The sequence below is a fragment of the Vipera berus genome (assembly GCF_964194415.1).
Source record: "Vipera berus genome assembly, chromosome: 1".
Classification (NCBI taxonomy): domain Eukaryota; kingdom Metazoa; phylum Chordata; class Lepidosauria; order Squamata; family Viperidae; genus Vipera; species Vipera berus.
In genome coordinates, this window is record NC_138202.1 from 239845442 (window position 1) to 239859888 (window position 14447).

Below are 14447 nucleotides of genomic sequence, written 5' to 3' on the forward strand. Positions count from 1 at the left end.
TTAGTAAATTGCACAGTTGAAATTTGTTGATAAACCTCTGTAAAACAAAAAAAAAATCAGTAATTACATTTGTGGTGCTTTTCCCCCCCTTAACCGTCATTCCACAAAGGAAATGAAATAGCAATAGCACTTAGATGTATGTACTAAGTGCTTTACAACACTCTCTCTGAGTGGTTTACAATGTCAGCATATTGTCCCCAACAATCTGGAGCCTCATTTTACTTGGAAGGATGGAAGGCTGAGTCAACCTTGAGCCAGTCAGATAGAACTCCTGACAGTGGGCAGAATTTGCCTGCAATACTGCATTCTAACCACTGTTCCACCAGAGCTAAATGGACTAAAAGCATTGCTTCTACCACCTCTTGGGATGTCACTGAGCTGAGTGTAGTTCCTGATGGCAAAAGTGAGTGGTAGTAGCTGCAATTTAAGGATTTGAGCAAAATGTTTCTGAAATAGAGAATTTTTCCGTTATGGCCACAAATCATTCTGAAAATGATGAAGCAAGTGTCAGGGAAAAGAGTAGATGCCATCTTGGAGATCTTACAACTTAAATTTATGGCAGGAATAAATCTTATGGAGACTTAATAAAAACTTTCTGAATACTGGATACAAATAAATTGGAATGGGATTGAAGAAGGAAACTGCTCTGGAGCTGACTTAGTAATCAACAAAGGGTGGGAAAAATTAATCCAGCCAGCCAACTTAATTTCGCTTTTTTAAATCCAAAATATCTAATAAAGAACTGTGGGGGAAAATCAGAAAATGTGTGAATGAGAAATGAGTGTGAAATCATTCAGGGCTGTTGGCAGTTGGCCAACCTGCCACATCTGGTTGTGGATAATGTCAAGATGCAAGGATGACTGTCTCAAGAGAAACTCTATGTGGTGCCTTACTAGAGGCCATGGGCTTCTTTTCAACAAATGCTCAAATGAAACATCTCTGGGAAGATGACTGAAACAATAGGATTCCTTGCTTTCAAGAGCAAAGTGGCTTTGCAAGTATGTAAGCAAATCAAGCATGATAGCATGCATGTTCTTCACATTGGAAAGTAGAAGATAAATCCTCTCCTCCTCTATCTTTTAAGTGAGGAGATCAGGCTGAAGAATCCCTAATCCTGAATGCTGTGCCATTCTGAAAATTCCATGAAGAACAACTAAGGTTACTCTTCTTCCATCTAGCTCAAGGTCCAAAGAAGATGTGTCAATAAATGACTCTTCTCTTCTTTCAAATGTTTGAAAATTTGGAAATGTGCAGAAATGGATAAATTAACTTTGGAAATTAAAAATAAAGACCAATCAGGTTACTACAAAATTTGGAATAAATTTTATCTTTGGCGGGAACAAAAGGAAGGTCTCTATTAGAATTTATAGATTGGCTGATTGTTCTAAGTATTGTATTATATATAATTGATTTGTATCTTAAGTGTATTTTATGTGTACATATACATATATGAATATTGTAGACAAGAAGGTATGTCAGTCCATTTGTACCGTGTCCAATGTTTTAAATAATAAATTTAATAAAGTAAAAAAAAAAAATAAATCTCAAGCAACAAATCCAACTACCATTTCCTTTTACTAAATCCAGAGCACCAAAAGCATGCAAAGATGTCTCACAGAACAAACAAATATTTTTTCAGCATGATTGCATGTTTTCATGTAGTTACTGCTATAATTATACAGCATTATCATATCTTATATGGTATGTGCTCCCAAATGCAGGCACTTAGAGATCCAAGCTAAATGCTGAATGTGACACTTGATTAATGTTTTATTTCAGCATTAATGGAAGTAACTCATATAGGTTGCCTGAATTTTTAAGGGAAGCATTACATACGTATATCTTTTTAATGTATCCAGAACCAAAGTTTCTAAACTAAATAGTTATCATGTAAGAAAAAAAAGGGGGGATAGCCTCATTTTTATGTCTTGTAAAAGATTTCTACTGAGGAAAAAAGTAGACTGTGAAACATATTTTTGTTCTATTTAAGGTTACAGGTTAATTAGATATCATCTACAGAAAACCTTTCTTGTGTGCTTGGGTTTTTTAAAATTTTATTTTAAGAAAATAAAATCTTTAGAGCCTGATAATAATAGGAAAAGGTTGCATTTGTCTCCAAGAATAAAATAAATACAGAACTCTGCATCAAAGCAAACTCTTCATTTTCTCAGCTTCCTTTTGGTTAAGCACAGTCCAAAGATAACATAGATTGAACTATAAATATAAGATTGGCCAAGGGAGTGCCCTGGCCTGTGATTTAAGCAAGAATAGCAGGATATTTAGAGAATCTTTGGTGATAGCTGTTCATGACTCTAAAAATATGCAAAATTTATCTTATAGAAGCATTTTAATGATTATGCTAGCTTATTTTGTTTAAACATTTAAATAATTGTGTGTCCTTAAACATATTATTAATGTATGTTATTAGAATAAGAAAAATGAAATAAATATAAATGAGCAAGTATTATTATGACAGGGTAGATGATGCTTCTATGGAATATCCGATGCACCGAAGTTCAGGCCAAGCATTTATTAATGAACTGATTTTTTCCTTATATTATCTTACATTATCACCTATCACATATACAGTAATGGGGAATTAGGAACCCCTCAAGGTTGCATGGCATTCATATTGGAACATATTAATTTGCTCTCTCATCCAGACACTTGACCAGTATATGAAGAGAATGTAAGTTCTGCTTCACACAATCTTATTGTGGATAAGTAAGTAATTTTCTTTGCTTTCTTTACTGTTATTTTCTTTTACAAATGTATATACTAGCCATTCCCAAATGTCTCTGGATGACTAACCAAATTATAAGCAATATATTAGTAGCATAGTTATGTCTAAATTGTACAGATATTCATTTCTGGTACCATTTAATTCTAGTATTAAAACTAAGACCGTCATTTACATTTACTGCAAATCAGACATTAAGGTTTCTTTTCTACAATTTTGTTCCAACCCCTTTTTGAATGTTGTGTAAAATCTGAAATATTCTTCCATGTTCTCTCAAAAATCAGCAAGGCAGATAGGTCAAAGAGCTAGGTCAAAGAGCTTTGTGGAACCTCAATTAAGTCTTCGTACAAATCTGTCACTTAATCTGTTTTGATCTTCATCTCAGCTAGGTTTTACATTGTCCTCAAGTTAAACAGAAGATGACTTTATTGGTAATCCTTTAGCAAATATTCTATCTGGCATTTGTGATGAAATATCTGGTCAAAAGGCTCACTTTGTCTCTGCTTGCTTGCATATCCTGTCTTCCATCTTCCTGCCAGTTAAAGAAATCCACTTCTCTCTCTCTCTTTCTCTCCCTCTCTTTCCTTAAGACACCATACTCACCAAAGTGAATTTGGATTTTCTCAGAGGAAAACTTACATCAAAATCATTATGCAGAAAGATACATCATTTGTCTGATAGTTGTATGAAATATGGAAATACTCCCTGGGTGATTCTGCAAAACAATTGGCAAGATGTTTAACTATCTGCTCTTCTACATTTACAAACAGCTGGTACACCTGCTCGGGCTAGAATAATGTGAGAAAATCTTTCTACATAATGTGAAAATGCAGCATGTTGACATATGGTCTAATCCTATTTGGTGCCATTCTGGGAAATAAGCATACGAGATTAGGAATTTGCGGCAGAAAATCATAAACAACTTATGGCATTGCAAGATGATTCACCATGTATGGGTAAATGAGTGCTACTTTATTATCACAGCCATGATTATCAATGATGTTCTACAGATGGCAGGTCCACAGAGAATAGGCTAAGAGCTCTTAAAAAGTGCTAAAATGTGGTAAGCACATTGAGGAATACAGCTAGTGCAAATTAGAGCTTCCATTGCTTGCCCTTAATTCATTACATCATAGTCTTGATCACTTCTTCATAAAGCTCCTAAAACCTTGGGAAATTGTGCTAACATTAGCTCCCGAGGCCATCCAGGATATATTTCTAGGACAAAAATTAGAGATCTACTGAATTTCTCTTATTTTTTCTAACCCCCTTTTAAAAGTACACAGGTAGTACTTGTTTAGTGACTGCTCATTTAGTGACTATATGCACTCATGACAATGATGAAAAGAAAATAAGTTTGTGATCATTCCTCACATGCTCAACCTTTGGAGATCTGTAAAGCAACGGGAAAGCTGAAGTAAGATCATGAGTACAGTTGTGGTTTCACTTAGCCAATGCTTCACTTTATGACTGAGTTGCTGGTCCCAATTGTGGTAGCTAAACACGGACTACTTGTATGCTATGGAGGGGCTTCCTGTGTCTGCCTTTATCGAAGTAAATGCAAAGTAAAGCTGTGAAGTGGGTGGATCAGACCTATGGAAGAGGATTAAAAGTTTGACCTGGGATGTAAAGAAGGAATAAATGAACCGTTAATATGGGGATCTGAAGAAAAAAAAATAGACTATCCTGAGAAAGATAAAAATGGGAGAAATAAATTCAGAATAACTCTGCCTTTTCTTTAGTACAAAATGGGATAGAGAGAAGCTTGGGCAAGCTTTGAAGATTGTGTTATTTTACCATATTACAATAAAGAGCATTCCTGAAATCCCTGCCATTTTTTGGTGCTTGTCTTGGCCTGCCTCAAAGGGCCAAAATCAATCAATCTTTCAAGTTTCTCTTTGTCTCATCTTATTTATTTGTTTATTAGTTTGTTCTGGCTGTTCCCCTCTCAAAAACATGACTCTGGGTCATGTAATACTAAAATAGGGTTAGTAATACTAAAATAGTAAAACCCTCCTTAAGAGATGGCAGGACCAACCCTCTCTTAAATATGATTAACCACCACCAGGGCCTAGCCACTTGTCCTTTCTAAGTGATCTTAACCACTCTCGGAGGACATGAGTCTCTGACTTATGCTGCTGAGTTAACAGCCAAACTGATGTATGTTCCAGCAACAGCAACAAGATCAACAAACATTGCTCCCTGATTCTCACAGTGACTCCACATCTAGCAGAGTCTCCAATTCTATCCTCTTCCAATAAAAGGGCTGTCTCTCATTATTACATTATTCTGGTACACTTTACAGAAGTGGCTGCCATGCTACCTGCTCACCCTCTAGTACCAGGGCATCATAGAAGTCCACGTTTTCACCTCTGCTACAACATTCTCTTTCATTCAGTTTTCCAGACCATCCTTTCAGTTGGCCTTTCTCTCATTCTCTACTCTTCTTAGTTTGTCTTCCAGGTCTGTACAATTCACCCAGTCCTTCTCCACATTCTCCTTGATTACTTTCAACCTTCCTCCTAGCTTCTCCACATTCTCCTTGATTACTTTCAAGTAAGGAAGTCCTAGCTTCTTCCTGATTTTTAATCTCAGTCTATCTATATGTAACCCTAACACTAACTTCAACTATTCCACGCCCAGATATATACTTGTCCTGTTAAGCCAATAGGTTTGCAGCATGTTATATTCAGATAAACCAATCAACTCCTTACCTTTGATCCTCAGCCTTGGGAAAATCTAACTGCTCCAGGTACCAGATTAATTTAGTCCTTTCTTCTTGTATGAAATGTCATGGCAAACTGTTTTTTTTCCAGCTTTCTGTAGGGAAAAATCATTTTAAATTTAGAAGCATCTCCCTTTGGGGTTAATGTGGAAGTTGAAAGAAGTGATGGAGGGTAATACTGTATCTCTTTACCTCAATTTGTTTAATGAGTGACACTTCCTTCACTAAAAAGAAGTGAATTTTTATTTAACAATGATGGAGGGAACAAGTAAACCCTTTGCTCTTTATGTTTTGGCTTTTGTCACCTCATTATGTGTTTATATAATTTGCTTACACTGCTTGTTAAAACATGGTAAAAGTTAGTCTCTGGTCCTTCTTCTCTGACAGCTAAACAGTAAGTGGAAAATTCTTCCTTGTCAGGAGGAAAGGTTAGTGATCAAACAATCAAATTATTCTCTATTAAACTAGGATCAGTTCCATTGCTAATTAATCTTTTCTCAATAGTGAGCAGTTCTGTTTGCTCAACTCCTGAAGTTTGCTATGGGGATCATATTGGATTACTCTCTTATGCTCACTTTTAATTAACATTTGGAGGAAATATGATAGCAATGGAAGAAAAGCTGCTATTATAGGAACTACTAAGCTGTGTTTAGACTCAGTTAATATAGGTGGATGGATAGATGCTGGAAGGAGACAAACACATTTGTCTTATCCTAAAATGGGAGAGGAAAACAGATTTGTCCTTTGATTAAATGTGGGCAAATTTAGGAATTCAAGTACCAAAGTCTGACTTCAGATTCACATAGTCACATTTGTCTTTAAGGTAACCTAGCACAGAGATACAAAATCCTACTCTTCTACTAGGCCTAGCAGTCCTTCCAGAATATGATGAGTGCTAAACTTTGAGCAAAAGTTTATCACCTTTTTTGGGTTCATTCTCATTATTTTTTTTAAACCTAATGATAGCAAATTACCCCAGAAAAAGCACTTTTAACTCATCTGGATTAAATACTAATTTCCTATACTACATCCAGCTGATCATTAATACCAGACAATTTTGTAGGAACTGAACAAATTCTTCAGATTTCATCTCTTGTGGGGTTTTTTGTCACAGCAGAAAGAAATCACATTTTAAGTTTACCAGTTGAAAAAGGAGATGAGACCTATGATTCTTTGTTGACCTGCTTCCCTAAACTTTCCTTAGTGCCAGAACAACCTGAAATGATACACCTGTTCTTCAGTCCTTCTTTAATGTTCAACTAAGCACAACATCTGCACTCTTAGGGGTGAACATGAAGTTCCAAGAAGACTGGTGGAGTCTAAAATTCAAGTAATGTCATGTTCCTGATGAAAACAGTGGCTATCAACAATGTGAAAGATCGAGTGAACTTCAAACTCTGACTAAATATAGATATTTTGTATTATAATTATGGTAGAAGGCAAATGGCTCAGACTTCACAATAACTCTTTACAGAATGTTCACCTACATTTTCAGGATGAAGGGAAGGTCAACATTTCAATAGTAGATCCTCCTATTTGAGTGTAGACAGTCTCAGATTTAATTTGTTTTATGCATCAGATTTCAGCTTAAATTCCAGGTACGGCAGGAAACGACCAGTCCAACTGCCTTGAATTCTGTTGCCTTTCAGGGTGGAAAATATTGAGCTAGGCAGACCAAATTCTGCCTGGAATTCTGAGTCAAGATAAACCAGCTTTCTATGTTCCTATTTCATGAAACCTGGCACATCACATGAAGTTGTTAAAATTTAAGGAGAAGCTGATGTTGCAAATAAAATAAAATAAAATAAAATAAAATAAAATAAAATAAAATAAAATAAAATAAAACAAAACAAAACAAAACAAAACAAAACAAAACAAAACAAAACAAAACAAAACAAAACAAACAAGTGATTCATTCTTAAAATCTTGTACTGTAATTTCAGTTATGAATTATTACTGCATGCAACAATGCTTACAGAGAATTAAGAAGTATGCGTGCTGCAGAGACGTACACTAAGTGTCCAAATTATAATTACATCCTACATTAGTGTTGTCCTCCTTTTCCCACCTATAAAAGCATAGCTTGAGTGAGCTCTTAGAGGAAGGATGTTCTTAAATTCAGATGTGGAGAGTTTTTAATATGTTGTAAGTCCGTTTAGTTATACAAAATTATAGTATGTTCCAATTAAAGAATTTTTGGGGTGGTGGAAGTCTGTATTCTTGCGGAAGTTTGAAAAAGCAGTAGAAAGGCTGCTTTTTGGACCCTGATATGATCACTCCATCCTAGTGGTGAAGATGCTTGCCTCCCACTCGGAAGGTTGAGAGTTCAATCCTAGACAGCAACAGATGTTTATCAGGGCACAAAGAAAAAGGATCTGCTGCAAACTCTGCATGGCATCAGGAAGGGCATCCAGCCAAGTAAATGTTCAGTTCCATCCAGTCTCCCAGACTCTACCCTGAATTAAGGGATTACAGGGACATAAAAAGGGAGTTATATGATCTCTCCATTCCAACCCCCACCCTTAGGTGAATGGAAAAAAAAGTAAAACTTGCATAGCATTCAAGTGAAGCCTATGAATGAAGTGCTGTAGCAGACTTCTGCTTTACTCTGACTCATCCTGCCTTAGCAGGTGCCAAAAAGAGCCATAGAACTCATATTTGAGTAAGCTGGAGAGAGAAAAAATCCTATCCAAGTCAAGTATACCTCATTCTTTATTTATTATTTCTCTATGCTGGTCCACCTCTTTAGTCAACACATAATGGCCAAGTCTAACAAGGATAGTCTGCATTCTAACACATTTACAGAGGAGTGGCTGCTGATTCAACACTCCTATCAAGAGGAGACAAAACCTTTGGCTATGGCCTAGTACCCAGTTGAAAGCAGTCAGTTAACTGGGCAGTGAATGTCAGGCTCATAGTCTTCCAGACAAATAACAGACAGGATACACCTTCTTATGATGCTGCATATAGCGAGCTAAATTCATAAATGAATTCTAAATTGTTTGTGGTAAAAACAGTCTTTAGGCAGAGGTGGCCAGCATTCATAAATCTGAGAAACTACCGTCGGATTTACGAGTGTGGTCAGGCTACTATTAAGTCCCATTTATTTCAATGGTAAAGAGATTCTTAACAGTCTTGTGGAAATTAATGACCTTATACATGATAGTTTTGGCTTAATAAAGGACTGAGTGTTCCAAATCCAAGAAACATTCTTTGTAATTTTTTTCTGTTGATGCCTCTCCCATGTCTCCTTCCATCTCCTTCTTTTTGTCTCCTGCAACTTCTCCTACCAGGAAGGGTGCTGACTACATTAAAATAAATGTGTAGTTAATAATCCAATTAAAAAAAATCCATTTTTTAATTTTACATTTGAAATCTGAATTTTGGTTTCAAATATTCAATGGTTGCTGTATCTTGTAGTGTATTATTCATATAATCCGTTGTTTGAGCATTATTGGAAACAGAACTGGAAGAGCTACTTGAGACACTGAGTCAAGAATTCCTGCTCCATAAGAATCCATATTTAAGCATTTTCAACCTACCCAATAGTTTGAATAATTGTTCCTGGTCTGTTTTCATATTTTCAAAGAGAACTTCACTGGCAAAATAAAATAAAATTCAAGAATCTGAATTTATTTATTTTTAAAAATGCAAGAGTTTACCAAATGTCTCCAGTTTGTTTTCTTGACTAGCACAGATTTGTCACAATCACCCTAAGCAATTCCAGAAAAAGATGAACCAGAAGTAGTGACATAATTCCGGAAGAGTAAATGTTGGAAATTTCTGGGATGGGCTTGAGAAGTAGGCAGTATTTTCAACTCTGAAAACCACATCTGATGTTGGGATTATAGAGGGTCTATATCAGGGCTTTTCAATCGGTGGTATGCGTACCACTGGTGGTACTTCGGCACCTGGCAGGTACATGCAAGTGTAGCTGGGGGGGGGGATGAGCTGAAGCTGTGGCAGTGCCAGTGAGCTGAAATGATGGCACAAGGCTGAGGGAGAATCAGCTGGAGCTGCATTGTTGCTGGGGCTCTGCTGAGGGCCCAGGATTGGCCTCTGTGGCTCCAGCTGTTCAGGGCTTTTGGCAGCCTCTGCTATCACTGGGAGCAGCAGACAGGCCTCAGGGTGAGAGAGTCAGCTGGAGCTGCAGGGCTGCCAGGGCAGAGACCCCCCAGGATTGACACATGCAGCTCCAGCTGATCAAAGCTGTGTACAATGGCCAGCTGGGGAGTGGGTGACTGCATGGGGGAGTGAGAGTGGGGGTAGCCACCAATGCTGGAGCTCTCCCTGAGCCCCAGAGAGTGGCACACCCAGAAGAGAAAAGGAGGAGGGGGGAAGAGAGGAGAGGATACTAAAGGAGGAGGTTTTGGTGGGAGAAACCACAGAGAAAAAAAAGGCAATGGGGAAAGAGAGAGGGAGAAGAGGAGAGCAGAGCAATCAACGAAAGAACAGAGGCTGTGGAAGGAGAGCCCAGCAGGCACTGAAAGAGAGAGAGAGAGAGGAGAGGGAGAGAGGAAGAAGGGCTGACTAGCCATCTGACCACCAAGGTAGTGATGCATATTAATAAATATAGATAAATTCATCAAACGTTTATGAGTGCAAAGGGAAAGTAATTCAACAATGGAACCGCCCCTGAAGAAATTAAAACCCGTACTTTTTTCCTTTTTTGTTTTGTGATCAAGTGTTTGACACCTTGCTAAGCACTGCTGGTACCTGAATATTGACATGTCCTAAAAGTGGTACAATCTGTGAAAAGACTGAAAAGAACTGGTCTGGATCTCATTCATCACAGTATTTATATTTGCAAGGATGTTATAAATCAGGGGTGTCAAACTCAATTTCATTGAGGGCCGCATCAGCATTGCGGTTGCCCTCAGGGGGCCGGGTGGGTATGGCCAGGGTGGGCGTGGTCTACTGGGTGGGCATGGCTAAAGTGCATATGGCCTACTGGGTGGGCGTGGTCAGCTCTACATCGTTTGCATCAAGGGTGCCTATGGGGGCCTGGGCAGGAGTGAGACAGATCTGAGGGTGTCTGGCAGAAGGAGGGTCTCTGGGCCAGGGCCAAGGCAGTGGGGGCCGTTCCCTAACTGTTTCCAGGATGGCTTCGCGGGCCGCATGAAACCACTTCGCGGGCCGGATCCGGCCCCCGGGCCTTGTGTTTGACATGTCTGTTATAAATGAACTATTTTAAAGGAACTTAACTAACGTTATTGAATGCTACAGAAGTACCTTCTTTCTTGTTTCCCACTTCCCTGTTTACTCTTTTGTACAGTCTATTTGGTTTTCCACATTCCAAAAGCTCCCTGTCAGATATGCTTGATGGAACTTTTGAAAGGTTGGCTTGGGGTGGGTGTAGGCGGTAGAATAATGTTGGGTAGTATATGATTTTGGACATAGAGTTTCACAATGCAAACATATCTGAATTAAGCTTCCAAACACTGTATACAGGAATTGGAAGATTATTATTATTATTATTTTAAAAAATTGCATACTTCTTCTTAGAAATAGGTAATGCACATAGGAAATGACAAGTTTCTACATTCAGAGAGACTGTAAGTTCACATGTATGGACTTGGATTATCTCCTTGCAGCTGCCACTCATCCTGAATTAGGCAGTCTAACACAACATCATTGACACTGACTCTTACCAGTTCTTCCTCGAAATGCCAGTGATTGAATCGGAGATCTTTGGCATCCAAAGCAGATTTTCTAGTGCTGAGAGGTGGCTTCATTATTGCTGCTGACATCCATTCTCTCTTTTACCTTGAGATTTTTTTAATTGCTATAAAAAATGAATATTTTTATATGTTTACCTCTTTTATAATTTGGTGGTACAGTGCCTAGAGTCACTTTTTGTGAGATGGATGGCTATATAAATTAGATATATATGACCTTCCCTCCCTAATTGCTGGAAACTGTGAGCTATTTAAACCATTTAATGTTATAGGGTTACTTGGAGAATTTCACAAAACCCAACAGCTTAATTTCACAGATGATCCAAATACCAGAGATACTGTAGATCAGAGGTGTCAAACTCAATTTCATTGAGGGCCGCATCAGCATTGCGGTTGCCCTCAGGGGGCCGGGTGGGTATGGCCAGGGTGGGCGTGGCCTACTGGGTGGGCGTGGCTAGAGTGCATATGGCCTACTGGGTGGGCATGGCCAGCTCTACATTGTTTGCATCAAGGGTGCCTATGGGGGCCTGGGCAGGAGTTGGACAGATCTGAGGGTCTCTGGCAGGAGGAGGGTCTCTGGGCCAGGGCAAGGCAGTGGGGGCCGTTCCCTCACTGTTTCCAGGATGGCTTCGTGGGCCACATGAAACAGCTTTGCGGGCTGGATCCGGCCCCCAGGCCTTGTGTTTGACATGTCTGCTGTAGATAGTAGTTAGGTGCATAAATAGGTAGTAAGTAGAGAGATACTTAGCCGAAAATCAAAGGGAGCCTGATACCACTTTTTCCAACTATCACATTTTATTGCTACAAGACCTCTTCTGATTTTTAGCTACAATAGATGAACATGGGTTTTCTCTATAAAGTCTATACAGCTGTTGGAAGCACTTCCTGTCATATTAAAGGTACATCAGTCGTAAGTATCTAATAAATACCATTTTTTGCTTTCTTCAAAGGAAGAGTTATACTAGGTTTAAAAGCTGACAGTAGAAATGATCAGTTCTCCACGCATAGTTAATACATGATCCTTGGTTTGCTTGTATCTCTCTATAAATCTTCTTTAATCCTTACGTAAATGAAGGGGAAAAACATCAGGAAACAGATTGATGCAACTCTAAATGATTGATTGGTAATCCTGAGCTATAAAGGAAGGAAATAGATGAGGATAAGGATGACAGCGGTGTGTGGGTGGAAGATTATAACGAGCACCTGTCCATACTCGGGTTTAAATCAATGCAGCACTCATCTCAACTACTCTGGTTATAATGCAACTTGATAAATTAAATAACACTTGGTTGTTTTAGCAAGCAACCTTCAGCAATACAGGGAGCACTTATTGGGCCCTGTCCTGCACCTGCACTGAGTATCTTCCTTCCAAATCTCAGTCAGGCCTTTCTTTCAGAGGTGTCATATTAAGTCAGGTCAAAAGGAAGAAAGACATGCGTTCATATCAGAGCCCTTTGTCATTAATATTAGATCAGTACTACTGCCAGCTGCAACAACAATGCTCCCCTTCCATGCAAATAAAATTCAACAAATGCCAGAATTGCTCATGTTTATATATCTGATATAATTCTGGAAATGATTGGCATGACGTAGATTTCCTGGAATGAACCTTTTTGATAAAATGCCTAAAGCCATTAGAGTTAGCTGCGGGGCTAATCTCCTTGATCTCATGCAGTGCTTTGCTAAAACTGTGCTTTAATGAACGTATTTTTAAAAGAGCCTTGGTGGAGCAGTGGGCTAATGCCTCCTTAAGTAACACCAGCTGCCTGCAATTAGTGCAGGTTCGAGTCCCACCAGGCTCAAGGTTGACTCAGCCTTCCATCCTTCCGAGGTAGGTAAAATGAGGACCCAGATTGTTGGGGGCAATTAAGCTGACTTTGTAATAATGCCACTTGGGGTGTGTGTGTGAAAGCCCTAACAAGCAGGCATATACATAGAATGAAGGCTACTGCTAAGCTTGTAAGCCGCCCCGAGTCTTTGGAGAAGGGCGGGATATAAATGGAATTAAAATAAAATAAATAAAAATACTAAACAAGAGCCTAATTCTCTCGGTTGCTGAGTTCAGGTAGCCAAGTCAATGACATACATGCAGCTCTATCTATCCGGATAAAGATTATTTTCACCTTTATTAATAAAAGGCCAAAGCCAAAGAAACACGTTTGACATTTTTTTGTAATTTAGCGATGAGCAGGCTGACCCTCATATGGCTACCGTGCTCCTTTTCTTTTTTTTTTTTTGCAGCATGACCCACGAACATTGTACAGACAAATTTCAATTAATTCAAGTCTATTTCATGTAGAAGATGAAAGGGGTCAACCTCTTCAGTCAGCATATCAGCCACTGTCCTTGAGCCCTTGAAAGTAATTCTTTCAATACTGTTTGCGACTCAGTCTGCATGTCCACAAGAGCATCTGGAGCATGTTCTGGAGAGAAACATCACCTCTTGAGCCAGGCTGTGTATTTGATGTAGAACAGACATGTCAAACACAAGGCCCGGGGGCCGGATCCGGCCCGCAAAGTTGTTTCATGCGGCCCGTGAAGCCATCCTGGAAACAGTGAGGGAATGGCCCCCACTGCCTTGGCCCTGGCCCAGAGACCCTCCTTCTGCCAGAGACCCTCAGATCTGTCCCATTCCTGCCCAGGCCCCCATAGGCACCCTTGATGCCAACGATGTAGAGCTGGCCACGCCCACCCAGTAGGCCACACCCACCCTGCCCACACCCACCTGGCCCCCTGAGGGCAACCGCAATGCTGATGCAGCCCTCAATGAAATTGAGTTTGACACCCCTGATGTAGAAAGTCAGATGGAAGCATGTTGATGATTTTAACTCTTTGTGCAATTCTTCCCTCTGCGCTAAGCTTTGTATAAACATAAGTTGCTGAAATTGGTTACCTTTGGTTTAACGTTATAACTTATATCTGTTTCTCTGCCTGCTTATCTTTCATGCCCCAAATGTTTTAAGCTGCTGTATCAATAACAGTTTCATAAACATATGCATCATACTGGATGCAAGCATGGTCCTCCATCAACACATTAAATCATTATTTTTATGAACAGATAGAGCACGGATAGAGCAAAGATATTCTCGAAACAATTACCATTTTTGCTTCTCTTTTCTCATACAAATATCTCATACCACCAACACTGTTTTAGTGACTCTCTCTCTTGATGGGGAGCCAAGGCCAAATGGTTTCTCACTGCATGACTAGTTTCTTAGAACAGCTAATATTCTATTATAGCCAATGATGGGATTCAGCCAGTTCGCACCAGTTCAGCAGAACCAGTAGTTAATTTTTTTTGTTG

At 39.1% G+C, this 14447-nt stretch overlaps 1 protein-coding gene across 1 annotated transcript in view; it reads left to right on the forward strand.

The window, feature by feature from the left end:
- Window positions 1-11554, forward strand: part of BCKDHB (branched chain keto acid dehydrogenase E1 subunit beta) — a 156357-nt gene extending 144803 nt beyond the window's left edge. The window contains exon 12 of the transcript XR_014028325.1: window positions 11495-11554. The gene's annotated coding sequence lies outside the window, so the exon portion shown is untranslated. The remainder of the gene's footprint in view (window positions 1-11494) is intronic.
- The last annotated feature ends 2893 nt before the right edge of the window (window positions 11555-14447 follow it).